This window comes from Phyllostomus hastatus, unplaced genomic scaffold, assembly GCF_019186645.2.
Source record: "Phyllostomus hastatus isolate PE091 unplaced genomic scaffold, TTU_PhHast_1.1 phas_contig_348, whole genome shotgun sequence".
In the NCBI taxonomy this organism is placed as follows: domain Eukaryota; kingdom Metazoa; phylum Chordata; class Mammalia; order Chiroptera; family Phyllostomidae; genus Phyllostomus; species Phyllostomus hastatus.
Window position 1 is genome coordinate 8,759,517 of NW_025333860.1, and position 16,012 is coordinate 8,775,528.

At 40.9% G+C, this 16,012-nt stretch overlaps 1 protein-coding gene across 2 annotated transcripts in view; it reads left to right on the forward strand.

Moving 5' to 3' along the window:
- AKAP6 (A-kinase anchoring protein 6) overlaps nt 1–16,012 on the forward strand; it is a 480,213-nt gene that overhangs the window by 26,336 nt on the left and 437,865 nt on the right. Inside the window, exon 1 of one of the 2 annotated variants that reach the window (XM_045841112.1) lies at nt 8,002–8,086. The exons of the other annotated variant lie outside the window; for it this stretch is intronic. The gene's annotated coding sequence lies outside the window, so the exon portion shown is untranslated. Of the gene's footprint in view, nt 1–8,001; nt 8,087–16,012 lie in introns of those variants that run through there. 2 annotated transcript variants of the gene reach the window in all.

Consider the following 16,012-nt stretch of genomic DNA (forward strand, 5'->3'; position numbering starts at 1 on the left):
GGTAAGGAATGTCACTCCTGCATTTATTTATTTAATCATTTATATCAGTATAGACTCATGAATATTTAATTTATATATAGGCTATAATCCAATATTATGCTTCTTGTTCAATTTGTTTCACTTTTGGCTATTGAAAGTATATTTTTGAGATGCTGGGGAAGGTCATCATAGGCTGAGAACACAGTTTGAGAAATGATCTGGTACGGGCGGCGTTTGAGGGGTCAGGGAACTGAGGTTAGGCTCTGCTCTGAATGGCAGAGGATGACAGGGATGGGGTGAGGCCAGCACTGGATAGGAGGCTGTAAATAGCTCAGTTGGCAGCTGTTTCAAAGTGTAGTAATGAATTGCTGGACTGTTTTAAGGGGTGCCATCTAGAGTTTTGTTTTGGATTCTACTGAGTGAAGTGTGATATGAGGCACTAATTAGTGTTTTCTTCATTGCCTCTGAAATCTTTCCCCTTTCTGCAGGGGAGAGTTCCTCCTACAGTTGTAATGAGGATTGAATTCTTACTGGCGTTTATTAAGCCTTTATACTTTATGTGGCTCAATCTCAGCATAGACCAGGGATCATTTAGGCTACAGGAAAAATTGTCTGATTTCTGTTTGTTCCTTTATTATCCTTTGATTGCTGTTTCCCATTCATTAAAGTCAGTAGGGTGCTGTTGTGCTCCAGTGTTTAAAGAAGACTCACTTCCGGTTGTGCAGGCTAATCTTTGCATTGTAGTCAATAGGGGGCTCTGCTGTGAGCTGGCTGCAGGAACTTGGGCAAGACTTTTCTTCCTTCTGAGCTTCTCTTTCTTCAGCACTGAAAAGGAAATAATTTGACTACCTCATAGGTGTGCTGTGAGAAATGAATAAGATGATTGATTTTTATTTTTATTTTTTTTAAATCCTGACCTGATAAGATTATATATATATGTAAAGGATTTTATTTGTAGAGAGAGGGGAAGGAAGGGAGGGAGAGAGGGAGAGAAACATCAATGTGAGAAACATCGATTGGTGGCCTGTAGAATGCCCCTGATCAGGTTCTTGCAACCCAGGCATATACCCTGACCAGGAACCAAACTGGCCACCTTTCACTTTGTGGGACAAAGTCCAACCAAGTCACACAGTCAGGGCCATCTGAGGATATATTTATTGATTTTAGAGAGAGGAAGGTGGGGAGGGAGATAGAGAGAGAAGAGAGAGAGAGAGAACATCAATGTGAGAGAGAAACATTTATTGGTTCCCTCTTGTTTGTGCTATGTGCCCTCACCAGGGATCAAACCCACATTTTGCTGTTCTGGATGATGCTCCAACCAACTCTCAGGGCAAGAATGATTTTAAAAAATCACCGAGCACGGTGCCTGTCCTGTCATAGGCACTCAGTAAGTATGCGAATCAGATTAGAACTGAAAGTCTCTGTGAGGGATTATCTGGTCTTTCTGTCAGCCTGTGGATGAGTGACTGCCCCAGGCACTAGGTTAAATGTTTTGTATTTTCTCTTCACGTGCACTCTATAGTCACCTTCAGTAGTGGTGAAAACACTTACTGAGAACCACCTACATGTTGGTACTATATGGCTTGTGTGCATTACAAAGATATTTAAGTTTATAATATTGTAGGAGACACAGCTATATAGATAGAATTAAAATTCAGTTTGTTAAGTACTATATTAGGGTCATGAACAAAAGAATGTGGGTGAAGTGTGAGAGAAATGATTGAGTTCTGCTAGAGTTGGGCATTTGAGATGGACATCTTTCCCAAATAGGGCTTTTCCAGGAAGAGTGTTTGTGTGTATGTGTGTATGTGTGTGAGAGAGAAAGAGACGGGCTGGTGGTGGTGACTCAGGTAGGGTGAATAGCATATGCAAAGTCCTGGAAGCAGGAACAAACATGGAATGTGCTAGTTTAATGTAACTTGAGTGTAAGCTGAGTAGATGGCTGGTTGGGGCAGGTAAGTCACAGAGGAGAGATAGAATATGGGACTAGAGAGGTGATAGCTCTTTAGCATGATGCTAAAGAGCTAAGACTTTACCTAGTGAATAGAAAAATTGCACCATTAGACCTGTGTTTTAGAAAATCACTTTCGCAATAACGTGAAAGATCAGTAAGAGGTGGGAGGGCTGAAAGCGGTGAGCAGGTTATTGTCATAGGCCAGGTGAGCAAAGACAGAGGCTGGTGCGAGGCTGGGACTGTGGGGTGGGACAGTAGAAAAGAGAGTGAGTATTTCAGAGGTCTATATCAGGACCTTGATGGAATAGGGAAAGGGAAAAGACTGACCCAAAGTTGGCCATGAGGTTTGTAGTGTGAAAGGCTGAATGGATAGAGTATTATTATCTGACAGATGGATTAGATAACGTATTTTTGTTAGTTTAATGCTAGGTGCATGATCTTCTGGGCACTGGAACTACAGAGAGACTCATAGTCCCCTCTGTCAAAGAATTAACCATCCTAGTGAATAGACAGAAGTGCAAAACCAACCAACCAACCAACCAAACCCCTACCAATAAACAGGTTGATTATGTGCTAAGTGCTGTGGGAATGCTGGAAAATAAGCACTTAGGTCTACTGAAGGGAGTAAAGAAAAAGGTTTCACAGAGGAGGAGCTTCTATGGAAAAGATGAATAGGTGGTTGCTAGTGAGATAAGAGGGCAGTAGCTAAGTCCATGGTGAGGGAGTAACATGTAGTAGGTAAAAAAATAACGAGAAGATGGATTGCAAAGGAAAGGACTGACTTCCCCGTCAGATTGTAAGCAGGGTGAGGGTAGGAGCTGTGTCTCTCTTGCTCAGCATTATATCTCCAGTTTGCACGGGAGGAGAGAGGACAGCAGAAGCAGGAACAGTGGTAGTGGGAAGCTGTAGAGACAATGAATCAGGATTGTTCTTTGTAAAAGCTGAGCAGGAACAGGAAGGTGTGAGAAAGAATGTGGCAGGGTTTTAGAGAAAGACATGGATGCAGAGAAATGAAGTAGATTTGGACCAGTTTAGTTCAGTACTCTGCAGAGTCTTTCGTGGTAAGCCCCCTTACATTTTACCACAACCAGGGCCCTCAGAGAATCTGACTGGATCATAAGTTGTGGATGCTGCCTGGTGGGCAGTATGGAAAAGTTTATCCCACTGTAGTTTTTCAGCTGTGACGTAAATGCCCCTTCACGACTCCCCATCCCATCTGTGGGAGGGTGCGGGTGGGGGACGGGAGGGAGTGGGATCATTTAAGTGAATATCTAAGAAACTACTTATCCCCTTGGCTAAGGTAAATAGACATAATTTCTTTTGATCTTTCACTCTGGGTGTATTTTCCAGTCTTTCATTCATTCTAACCATGTGCCCCTGTATTCCAATTCTACCCATTTCCTGTCTCACCCCACTCCCCAATGAAGTGTTGAAATGTCAAGGGAAAGGAGTTAAGATTTTCACCCCAAGAAAAAGTGAAGACAGGGTTTTTTGAATCATTTCCCACTATTTATATTTCCAGTTGGGAAAGATACTTTTCTGGATGATCATTGACAACACAAATAGCAAATCATGGCAATCACGTTGGGGTCCCAGTCAGAATGTTCCATTTTGTCTGCTGCTGAGTGGTAGACTTAAGTTGCCAGACATGCTTGGACTTTGGAATCAGGCCTTTAATTTACAAATATGATTGATAATAAAATTATAAAGAAAAATAGAATCAGGGAACAGCTCAGAAATCACCTACATTCTAGGGCAAAGTCCATACTTTACAGATAAGGAAGCTACCACTAAGAATCTAAGCCACGCACCCAGGTTAGCAGAGGAAACCAAATTAGGCCAGAGTTCCAGGCCCAACTCCCTGACTTCCTGGCAGGCAGCTCTGCTGCAGATGACAGGATACAGCTCCGCATTCCCAAATTGCTTCTGGGCTGCTCTTATCTCTCCTCTGATCGCATAAGCTACAGGGTGGCAGTATTTGTGTTGAGTGAGTCATCTCAGAATGATAAAGTTTCTAATGATTAAGTCATGGGACAGGAGAGAGAGATCTCTCTAGGCAGGCTTTTCTACAGCCCAGTAGGCATTTCCACACTGCTTCCCCAGGCTGGGCCCAGGCCTCTCCCTTCTGTGGAGCACTCACAGGGACGCCTGCCATCAAGGGTGTCTGATTGCCTTACTGACAATCACAGGACCTGTTGAGCCTTCTATTGGAATTCACCTTATAATGTGTGCCTTGCATTGTCAGTTAACCCTCTAGACTACTGATTTCACCCCTTTCCCACCTGAATAGCTTCCTCTAGCTGCTTTGGTCTTTACGGATTCTGCTCTCACCTGTAATCTCCCATGGGTGCTATTGCTGGGGTACCTATACCCAGGTTGACTGCAGGGCCTCTGGGCCATCAGGCACTCCTTCTGGACAGCCTTTCCTCTGTCCTCTCAGCAACCAGTCTAAACTTTTCCCTCAAAACTCTCCCTGCTACCTCACCTCCTCCACTTGGGCAAAGACCATGCCCATGACTTCCAGAACTGTTAACATATGGTGAGAACTCCTTGGCTTCTGTGGCTCAGGTATGCTGATTGCCATGCCATTTTCACTCACCATTTCCTCCTTCCTCAGGGGAGAGGTGTCTTAGCCCTGTCTGCAGTTAGCCCACCCATCTCCACCTTCCTGGGGCTGTTGCCCACTGTGGCCCACTGGTTGGCTCCTCTCTAACTGCTGTGTCTTTAAACCTCTTTGTCTTCATTGACCCTTCCCCTTATAATATAAATACCCTCAAAATCTCTCCCATTAAAATAACCAAACATGTAAATAAACCTACACACATCAGACAACAATCCATTGGTCCATCTCTCCCCATTCCACACTTCCTTGTTTGTCCCCCTCCTTGAAGAGCCACCTCTGCTCAGGCCTCATGCCCTCGCTCCCCATCCATTTGTGGTGGCCTGATGCCTAATCACCAGGCTACAGTATTTTACTTGGTACGAGTTCTCCTTCACTTAGAACTTGAGACTTGAGTCACACCTGATTCTGGGGTCCCCAGGTATTAATTCTTCGTGGGGCAGTCTCTCTGGGGTCAAGTCCCCTTTGGAAGGGCTGTCAAACTGAGCTGAAAGCCTGTCTCCTGCACCACCCCATGGCCAATAGTGATTTCGGGTGGGAGGAGAGGATGACTGAAACCCCTGGCAGATAGATACTCTCTGACTTCTGTCCAAGGTCTTTAGAAATCTATTGGGACAGCACAACAATCTGCCCTGGGAACCAAGCCCTCTAATTTTTAGAATGTTGACTTTAACTGGCATTGCATATTTTATCTCTTGCTGTGTTTCTTTTCTAAGTAGACTGTGAAATCTTTCTCTCTTTAATTTGTACTGGAAATGCTGCAGGGGGTGTGTGTGTATGTGTTGGGGGGTAGAAGTGGAAAGTGGGGTTGGTCATCAAAATGCAAGCATTTCCATTTATGTTTAGTTTGTTTAGTCAAAATGTTATGAAAATTGAGGTGTTCAAATATCAAATTTCTCTTCTAGGAGAAAGGAAAGCTTGTGCAAGTTCATAGTGCAACTACGAGGTGGCAGGGGGAAAGAAGTTCCAAGGCACACCCCAGGGTGCTTTACAGAGCATCCTGATCTTCCTCTTCATGAAACTCCAGAATAGGTTCTTGAAAGGGGCCTGCATCAAAGCCAAACATGAAGGCATTATAAAATTCCCTGCAGTGGGTTGCCTCAACTCAAGCCATGAACTATCCAGAAGATCTTTTGAAAGCTCTCCTAGAAACAGCAGTCCTGCTCCCCTAAGATAGGCTTTTTTGAATGAGAGAGGCCCAACTGCTTGCTCAGACTTGTAGGTGGGAATTTCTCTCCTGCCCTACAAAGTCCACAAAACAATAGGCCTTCAAAACATAAATCAGTGTCATCAGTTTGTCACTTGCAGTCTCATCTCAGGGCACAATGAGACATGCACTTCTACACCAGTGACTAGAAGCTTGAGTTAAGAATATGAAGTTGTCAGAAGTGTTCAAGCTCTTTGAATTAAGTGGCTGGGAACTCCATCTCCCTGCTTGTTTGTTTTTTAGATGATTAATTGCTCAGGAGCTAAGATTATGAACATAAGTTTTATTAGATATTATTTATTATGAAAAAAAATCAGATCTATTTCATCATCTTGAATTAGAGTGAACAGATTTTTAAAATTTTCTTTTTATTAAAAGTTAACTACTGGATTTGTTTATTTTTATTGTAATTTTAAACAGGAATGGCTCATTATCAACCACAGTTTTATGATTTTAATTTTTCTCCTCAGTGACTGTATCTCCTTTAGGGTCCTCCTCATTAAGGCTTGTTCTGTCCTACTGGACCTAGACTAATTTTCTCACAGGCATGTGAAGTAGGGATAGGGGTGGGTTCCCAGCCAGGTCAGTGAGGTACACATAGGTGCAGTTTCTGTACTTCCTTTCTAATCTGACCAAGCTGCTTACCTACTTCAACCTCTATTACTTTTGTTCTTCGTTACTTATTACTGACAATAATCTAGTCCAACCTCACATTGCCACTCAGTCACAATTTGCCGTACCATGAGTGCCTCTGGAGACGGGAAACTCAGTGCTTTGTAGACGACACATTTATTTTTAGGCAGCTTTGACTGCTGAAAAACCCAAACCTGTTGGCCCCAGTTTCCTTCCATTGATCCCACCAAAGCCATATGAAACATGTTTAATCTTATAGGAATTTAAAGGCACTAAGCGATACTACTTCAGTTTCTGTTTTGCAGTCTGTTAACCCTCCTGATTGTTTTTCTCTGGGCAGGCAGGGGCTATATTAACATGTGGTACTCTGGATTAACACAATCCATTCCAGAGTAAGGCAGACTGTGATCCTGTTTCATCTTTATACTGTACCTTTAAGATCACATCAGCTTATTTGCATTAATTCAACAGTAATTTATCAATTGCCTGTTAGATGGTGAACGTTGTAGTAGGGGACTGGATGCTGGGAGTGGAGGTGCTATCAGAGAACAAGCAGACCAGGAGAGGGAAGTGGAGAGGGAGAGGATGCATACAGTTAACTGGAAACTATGATGAGTATTAGCCTAGGAGAAGCACAGTGGTGTGGGCATAAATAAATAAATAGTGGGAGGGCATTTCCTAGCTAGAGGGTTGGGGAAGGCCTCCCAGAGGTAGTGACTTTAAAGCTGTTCCCTAAAGGAATTAGGCAAGAGAGTAGGGAAATGAGAGGCAGAGGTGCGGGAAGGAGGAGAATGTATCAGACAGAAGGAAGAACATATGCAAAGACCTTGAGGAGAGCAAGGAGCCGAACACAGTGCAATCTAACAGGATTAGACTGTGAAGAAGAGAAGGCGGACATGAAGTAGGAGATATTGGTAGTGCCAAACTGTGGGCCCCTTAAAAGCTCATCATTCAAAACATTTTTGAGCACCTACTATGTGCCAGGTGCTATTCTGGGCTCTGGGGTTATGGCAGCTGAAAAAACAGACCAAAACAAACAAACAAACAAACAAACACCCCCAAAAAGCATTCTGCCCTCATGGTAATTAAAGTTTAGTGGATATTAAGACATTAAGCCGTGGGTGGTGTGGCTGAGTGGATTGAGTGATGGCCTGTGAACCAAGGGGTCGTGGGTTATATTTCCAGTCAGGGCACATGCCTGGATTGCAGGCCAAGACCCAAGTAGGGGGTGCATGAGAGGCAACCATACATTGATGTTTCCCTCCCATTCTTTCTCCCTCCCTTCCCCTCCCTCTAAAATAAGTAAATAAAATCTTAAAAAAAAAAAAGATGTTAAAAAGCTTCACGGAAGAAGTTTGGGCTTTACCCTCAGGGCAGGGAAAGCCACTAAAAGGTTTAGTGGGAGAGTGAAGTGGTTAGAATCTCACTGTTTAAAGTTAGGCATATAATTTCACCCACTGGGGGCCACTTTTGAGAATGAAAGTAATTATTAATAAAAATTGCTACTACTACTAATTATTATTAGTAATAATTATTATCCTGGCACAATAGGCATAAGCTAAGTGAACCAGTAAAGATGGGCACCCTTTCAAACCGTGGAAAAAAGACTGAAGGGAAGCAAGACTGGAGGCAGAGATTGGCCATTGCAGAAGCCAAGGGGAAAGACAGCCAGGACCAGCGCCGAGATGTGCAGGTCAGGGGAAGGAAATGGCTGGGTCTGAGCAGCACTCAGAGGGACAGACCTGTTGGGACAGTGAATTCGACATGGCACTAAAAACCTTCTTTCAGACTGATAGGGACCCAGAAATCAGTAACAGTTAGGCCAGGCCATTAGCTGTTACTTATTTCCTGTTGTCCTATGTTACCTACATCATGATCAACTTAGCTAAAAATTTTACTGAAATCTAGATAGGTACACACATCTATTACATTTTTCTTGACTGCTTGTCCCATAAATCTGTTTAAAAGCAAAGAAGTAGGGGGAGGTTACCCTGACAGGACTTATTCAGATATTGATCCTGCTAATGTTACTCCTTTCAAGTGTTGGCTTACGGTCAGTGCCCTTATTAGTCAGGGCTCTCCAGGGAAACAGAGCCAATAGGATATATATATATATATATATATACATATGGTGTGCATGTGCATATATATGTGTGCATGTGTGTGTATATATCTTTGACCATTGAATAACACGAGGGTTAAGGACAATGACTTTTGACTCCCCCAAACCTTCAGTTGTCCTTTGGTATCCATGTGGGGGGACTGGTTCCAGGACCTCCTGTGAATACCAAGATTCATGGATGCTCAAGTCCCTTATATAAAATTGTGCGGAACAATGCACACAGTTGGCCTTTCATGGGTTCCCAGGCACAGGTTGAAAATACTTTTTGATCAGCAGTTGGCTGAATTTGAAGATGCAAAATCCAGCGATATAGAGGGCTGACTACATATTTATTGGAGAAAAACATGCATGTAAGTGGGCCTGTGCAGTTCAAACCCATTTTGTTCAAGTATCAACTGTATATATGAGGAGATTTATTATAGGAATTGGTTCATGCAGTTATGGAAGCCAAAAAGTCCCACAGTCTGTTGTTGGAAAGCTGGTGGTGTAATTCAGTCCAAGTCTAAAGGCCTGGAACTGGGGAGCCGATGGTGGAAGTGCCAGTCTGAGTCCAAACGTCCTCACACCAGGAGCACTAATGTCTGTTTGCAGGAGATGAATGTTCCAGCTCAAGTAGAGAGAATGAATTTTCCCTTTCTCCGCCTTTTTTTCCGATTCAGGCCCTCAGTGAATTGGATTATGCCTGCTCACATTGGTGAGGGTGATCTTCTTTCCTCTGTCTACTGATTTAAATGATAATATCTTCCAGAGACACCATTACAGACACACTGAGAAACAATGCTTCATCAGCTACCTGCGCATTCTGAGGCCAGTCAAGTTGACACATAAAAATAACTGTGTGTTCACATGAACACTACGTTTATTAAGTTGAATTAAAGAGTCTTTCTCAACAGGTGAGGGAAAGAACTATCCATTTTAAGCCTTGAGTTTATCCCTTTAGTGGTTGACCTTCTTCAAAAATGTAAACAATAAATCTCATTGTTCTCAGTGCTTTATTTCTTTTTATTTAAATGTGTTAAATTCTCTTTAAATCATAATCCCCTAGAGGAGCTTAACATTGGGCCAATAAGTGCCCATTATTTCTAAGCCAGTATGTTGTGTTCCACTGTGGCCACAGAGCGTATGATGCATGGCATTTTCATGGGGTCAAAGGTTCTGAAATATCTGCCATCTGTCAAAAGCAGATCTAGTAAAAGACTGAAAACACTATGGACAAATCAGCACAAACCAGAAACTACAGTTGGAAAAGCAACTTGGTGCCAGCCTCTAAGGGAGAAGAAACACCTTCACACAGAAAGGAGAGAACTTCTTGGTTTCTGGCCACTATCATTTTGGCATATTGGGACAATGCTCTAACCCACTGAACTACCCAGCTAGGGCTCCAAAATTTTGCATCTTATCAAGATGATACTATTAATCTGGTGGTGCTGAATATACTATATATATAACATTATTTAAATGTTTAATTACCAGCAATGACTCAAGTAATGACTCAAGTAATGACTGAATTCGATTCCCTACAGACTAGCACTGTTGTTCCCAATGCACGAACATTTGCAGAGAACTGCCATGTTTCTAATTGCACAGTCCTGAGGTTTAGCCATAAATAATTTATTTATTGATTAAGGAGGAAACCAGTGGCTCCATCAGTGCTGGTGAAATGGAAGGACTGAGTAACTTGCATAAAATAAATCATTTACTTCACTTATTTTTTTAAAGATTTTATTTATTTATCTTCAGAGAGAGGGGGAAGGAGGGAGAGAGAGAGGGAGAGAAACATCGATTGGTTACCTCTTGCATACCCCCAACTGGGGACCTGGCCTGAAACCCAGGCACATGCCCTGACTAGAACCAAACCAGCGACCCTTTGGTTCGAAGGCAGGTGCTCTGTCCACTGAGTCACACTAGCCAGGGCATTTTACTTCATTGTTAAATGATGGGGGATGGAGGAAGGGAGGATAGTCCTTTAAAGCTAAAATATATTACTCTTATAAAAGCTCTCAAAATGTAAACAAATGAGTAAGTTGTTAAGGATCTGTGTGGGGTTTGTATTTTCTAGGTTTACCGGTATGCAAATACTTGGGCAGGTTTTAGTACTGGAGGGACCTGCTTCATTCTTTGTGTATTCTGTCTATAATTACACCCTCTTTCCTTGTGTAAGAGGAAGAGAAGTGACTCATGATGACTCCTGGTTTTAGTTTCATTTGTTCCTGAAGGTGCAAAACTGAGTCAACAAATCACCTTATATTGAGGGGAAGATATTTGATAATTTAGGCAGTAGTATTGAGAAATAGATTATACTGAATATATCAAACTACAGAAAGAGAACTCCAGCAACATGAAAATTAACTAAGTATTAAAAATAAACACTGATCTTGTTTTCTCTGACCTAAAAGATGTCATAATCAAGACATATGAACCATAACCCCATCTCTGCTTTCTTTTCTTCTACCTACCTACCACCCTTCCTTCCTTCTTCCCAACACATGCTCACTGCGTACCTACTTTACTGCTGCTACTGCACTATGTCCTGTGAATATAGATTGCCCCCACCCCCCCATAGAGGAGATTACAAAAAAAATGGCTCTGCAGAGGACACACGTACTTCTTAGGAGGCTAGCATGCTGAGGGAATGGCCAACAGGCTGGGGGTCAGGGAAGGCTTGTTATGCGAATCAGAATGATAACTACTTTGTAAATGCTATTTATTAAGTTAACATTGTTCTTTTACTTTTGATGGGTCCTTTGTGGATTGCCATGTTGTAGAGGAGTTCTGAATCACTATTGAAGCTTTTTGTAAAGAAATATACCATTGGCAGGCAGAGGAGGGAATGTTTGTGTTGAGTGAACCTTGGACCAATTCAAATTTAGTGGACTAGATACAGTATTTGTAGTTAAATAAGAAGTACTAGACATCTAAGTCAAATGCTGTCACAGTGAACCCAGAAACAGTCACATTATTTTTTTTACCAGAGTAATACTTTTATAATAAATGCAGTTGTTAAAAATCACATTTTTGATTTTTGGACACTAGATACAAAGCAGAGGGAATGACAAGACTCAGATTTTTAGAATCAAGCATTGACTGATAAATTGACAAGAATTTTTCTGAACATGGTATAAGGAGGGATTAAGAACTCCCAAAGCAAGATTTTGGGTAGTTTTGGAGGGTGTTTCTCCAAAACTCATTCTCATGAGAATGCAGAATGATTAGAAAGAAGTACGGTGAGAGGGTGAAGTGTTACTGCTAATTGTTACCTATTAAGTTTTGGAAAGATGGGAAGGTTAGATGCCAACTTTGATAAAAATTCTGAAGGACATTTCAATGTTTCAGAATGTAATGGTTTTAGTTACTTATAATATAAAATTTCATTTTAAAACTTATGGGTTGTTTTTGTATAAGGTCATTTTTAGCACTTCTAGAAATAGATCGAGCATCACCTAATCTTAAGTGAGCTTCTCCTCTTTTACATGTTGATGTAAAAGTCTTTACAGGAAAAAACTACTTATTTTATGATTATAGAAAACAGATTTGAAATGTGTGCAATCCATTTGGATTAAAACACAACAGCTGTACATCCTGATGTCACAGTTGTCTCTGGTTAAAGATGAGGGGTAATGGGAAAAACTCATCGTGTGGAGCAGAGGACAGACAGATTGCTACCAAGTGAAGTAAAAGGTCCAGGGACAGCAACGTGCTACTTTGGACAAGAAATAGCACACTTGGCCTGGTGTTCAGTTTAATTCACAGACATGTTTTTGGGGCCTAGAATGTGTTGGGACTATGCTAGATATTTTGTGTGCAAAGATTAAGAGATGTAGTCCATTGAGGGTATCCTACTGAACTTGGGAAAAACACATACATAAGCACCAACTGTAGGTTAACAATAACATATATCAATCAGTTAATGTTGTCCGGGAAGTCATCTCAGAGGAGATGCTGCTATTAAGAACAAATAGATATTTTCCAGACAGGGAAATAATGCATGGGTCTTCTTGGCTAAGAGAAAAGCCTTGGTAACAGAAGAGTATGGCATCTAAGTCATCATTAGAGGATGTTGACTCATTCCATTTGGTTAGAACATAGGGTGCAAATTAGGGGGGAGAATGGGAGCCTGGAGTAGTAGATTGGAGTCAAACTGTGAAAGGCTCATCTAAGATGTTTGGATGCTATTCTCTAGATTACGGGGTAGCATTCACAGTCCTCCCCCCACCACTATTTTATTACGAACAGTTTTCAAACATATAGCAAAGTTGAAAGATTCTACAATTTGTGTGGCTACCATCCAGATTGTACTACTAATGTGGTACTGTACTTGTTTAATACCCTGCCTATCCATTTATTAATGGCTTTAGTCTATCAATCTATTTTTTATGTATTTCAAAACAAATGACAGATTTTAGTACCTTTCTCTCAAAATACTTCAGCATGAATATCATTAATTAGAGTTCACTGTTTAAGGTATTTAATACAAAATTATAATCTTTATAGGTTTTAAAGTATGAGAATAAAATATTTGATTTCATATTTATGAAATATCATGGTGTGGAGGATCATTTGGGAGAGGAAAACAAATGAGAAAACTGCTATAAAAACCTAAGTGAGAGATAGTAAGACTGGGATGAGAACTTACAGTAGGAATGGAGGAGTTCCAGTTAATCCAAGAGATAATCCAGAAGTGGAGTCAATGAATCAGTTGACCAACTGACTGTAGTGAGGGGGAAGTAGTGGAGGGTACAGTCAAAATTAAGGAAGTATGAATAGTGAAAAATGGACTCAAGATTTCCTAGCCTGGACAACTGGGTGTTTGATGATGAGATATGTAATTCAGGGAGAAAGAGGTTTGGAAGTTGAATGAAAGATTCCATAAATAGAGTTTTGAACATGTTCATCTCAAGGTGCCTGTAGGAAGTTTCAGATGGGCATGTTCAGGTAGTGCTTAGAGATGTTCTCAGTAGTTCTAGAGAAATATCAGAACTCTGACTGTAGATATGGGAGGCATCAGGCCAAGTAAGCTGATGCCATCTCTCAGGGAGAACACTTAGAAAACAGGGGGCAAAGAGGATAACTCTGGGGAATGCCAGTATTTAAGTAAGAAGAAGAAAATGCTGAGATAGTAAGAGAGATAGAGGGGAATAGTCAGAAGGCTAGAAAGGAAATCAAGTGATAGAAAGAGGTTTATTATTTATTTGTATGTTCCAGGTATCAAAAGTGGTTTATATTCATGGACTCATTGAGTTCGCATAACAACTCTTTTTTAGATAAGGAAATAAGGAAACTCGGGGACAGAAAAGTCATGTATTTGCTGAAGGTCTTGCAGTTAGTCAGTGGCAGAACAAGTCTTATTAGATTGAAGTTATTTAGACTTACATTGTCATGATAGTCAAGGAAAGACAGAATTTCCAGGGGAGAGTAGTCAACAGGTTACAGTTCCTCCTCCATAATTTGACCCTAACCTCCCTTTTCAGCTTTGTCTTCTAATTACTTGATACTGGTCAATTTGAAGTGCTTCAAGTTTTTTATACAAGCTCAAACTCTACTAGAGCTTCCAGAGTGTTTCGTGGATCGCTAGTTACATGAAGTGCTTTGTGAAAGAAAGTGTGCTGTGGTCAAGTAAGTTTGAGAAATACTGCCCACTCTATTCTTCCTGGAAATTTGTGATTAAATTTGCAAGCCCACTGAAGTTATTGGAAAGTCCTGCAGTAAAGAATCTATTCTCTCACTTTGTCTACCAAGTGTTTACTAAACTTGTTTGAACTAATTTGACCTTATGATGCACCCCTCTTTTCCTCATAGAAAATCTATAAACTTCCTTCAGAACTAGGGTTCTGAAACATTGTAAGTGAAATGTGACTTGACTTCTCCCTCAGGTGGTTTTAAGTGAGACAAACATAGCTTTATGTGACTCTCATTTTTGATGGCCACAGAACACACTCTTCCCTGTGATATTATTATCTGTGCCCTGTAGCTCGACTGTGCCCAGGAGAATGGAGTCCATGCTTGTTTTATTTTGGTGTCTTACATAGACCTAGTGCAGTGTCTCTCATATACATACTCATTTTTCTTCACAGTCTACTTGTGCCTAAATAAAATGTACAAAACACAGAGGAAATTAGTATTTTTTTTCAAATAAATGTTCTCTATTAAAAGGACTTATCTAGTTCAAAACATGAATGCAAATTTAGACACAACCTGGCTTTTATTTGAGAATAAGGAAAATATATGTTTTCAGTTTTTTTTGTTGTTGTTTTTTGCATTGAACTGTTTGCTTTGGGTTCATTTGAAGAGTAAACTGAGGAAGGTAATTAACGTTTTGGTAATTTCTGTTCCAAATGCACATGGGATATACATGAAGTCTTAGAAACATCACTTTTCTCAAGTAGTATCTGTTTTTTTCTTGTAATTTAAAGTCAGACTTAGATTTTTTTTTAAATAAATTAGTGCATGCCTATACCCTTTGAATGTTTCTTACTGGTTTGATGCAATAATTTCTCTTGCTCATTCTGACTAACTATTGTCAGTAGCCCCACTGGCTTTGTTATTTCACTTGTGAGTCTTTATATAGAATTTAATTAAATGTAATATTCTTTCTGATCTTTCTCTCCTTTAAATTGTATAACACATTTCAGCTATGCCACCCTCTGTTTTCTCCCAGGGATAGAGGACAGATTTCTGTGGCTCCCTCCCACATTCTTTTCTTCATGTGGCTTCTAACTCCCACATATGGATAAGTAATATAGAAGTGTGTGTGTGTGTGTGTGTGTGTGTGTGTGTGTGCGCACACGCATGCGCACGCGCGCATACGCGCGCACATACATGAGAGAGAGAGAGAGAGAGAGAGAGAGAAGGAGTGTGTGTATAAGCCAGTGTGAGTCAGGTCAGTCATGAGCTCCAACAGGAGCATGGAGATCCCCAGGAAAGGCCTGAGCATTTGGGAAAAAGGGCTGCTTTCCTCCTATACATCAACCCCACCTGCAATTCACTTTTGTTTGTTTATTTGTTAGCTGATGTCCTACCTTTGGAGCAGAACACCAGAATCCTTGTAAGTCTGGAGAGCTCTGTAGGAGTTTCATTAGCTCACAATACTTTTTAGTCATAATTATTTTTAGAATGAATAAGAATTTTTTATGGAAAAGGCAAATCCTACTTGAGTATATATATTTTTCATTTTCAGAGTTTCTTAAATGCCATGAAGAGTGAGTTCTTTGAATTTGCATATGTTATACAGTAATAGTACACTGAAAATTATTGTTCAGAGAGGCAATAAGCATGGTGGCCACTTATACTGAGAGCTCTAGATTTCTTTTTTCTTTTTAAGATTATATTTCTTTATTTTTAGACAGAGGGGAAGGGAGGGAGAAAGAGAGGGAAACATCAATGTGTGGTTGCCTCTCATGTGCCCCCTATTGGGGACCTGGTCTACAGGCCAGGCATGTGCCCTAGACTGGGAATTAAACTGGCGACCTTTTGATTTACAGGCTGGCACTCAACCACTGA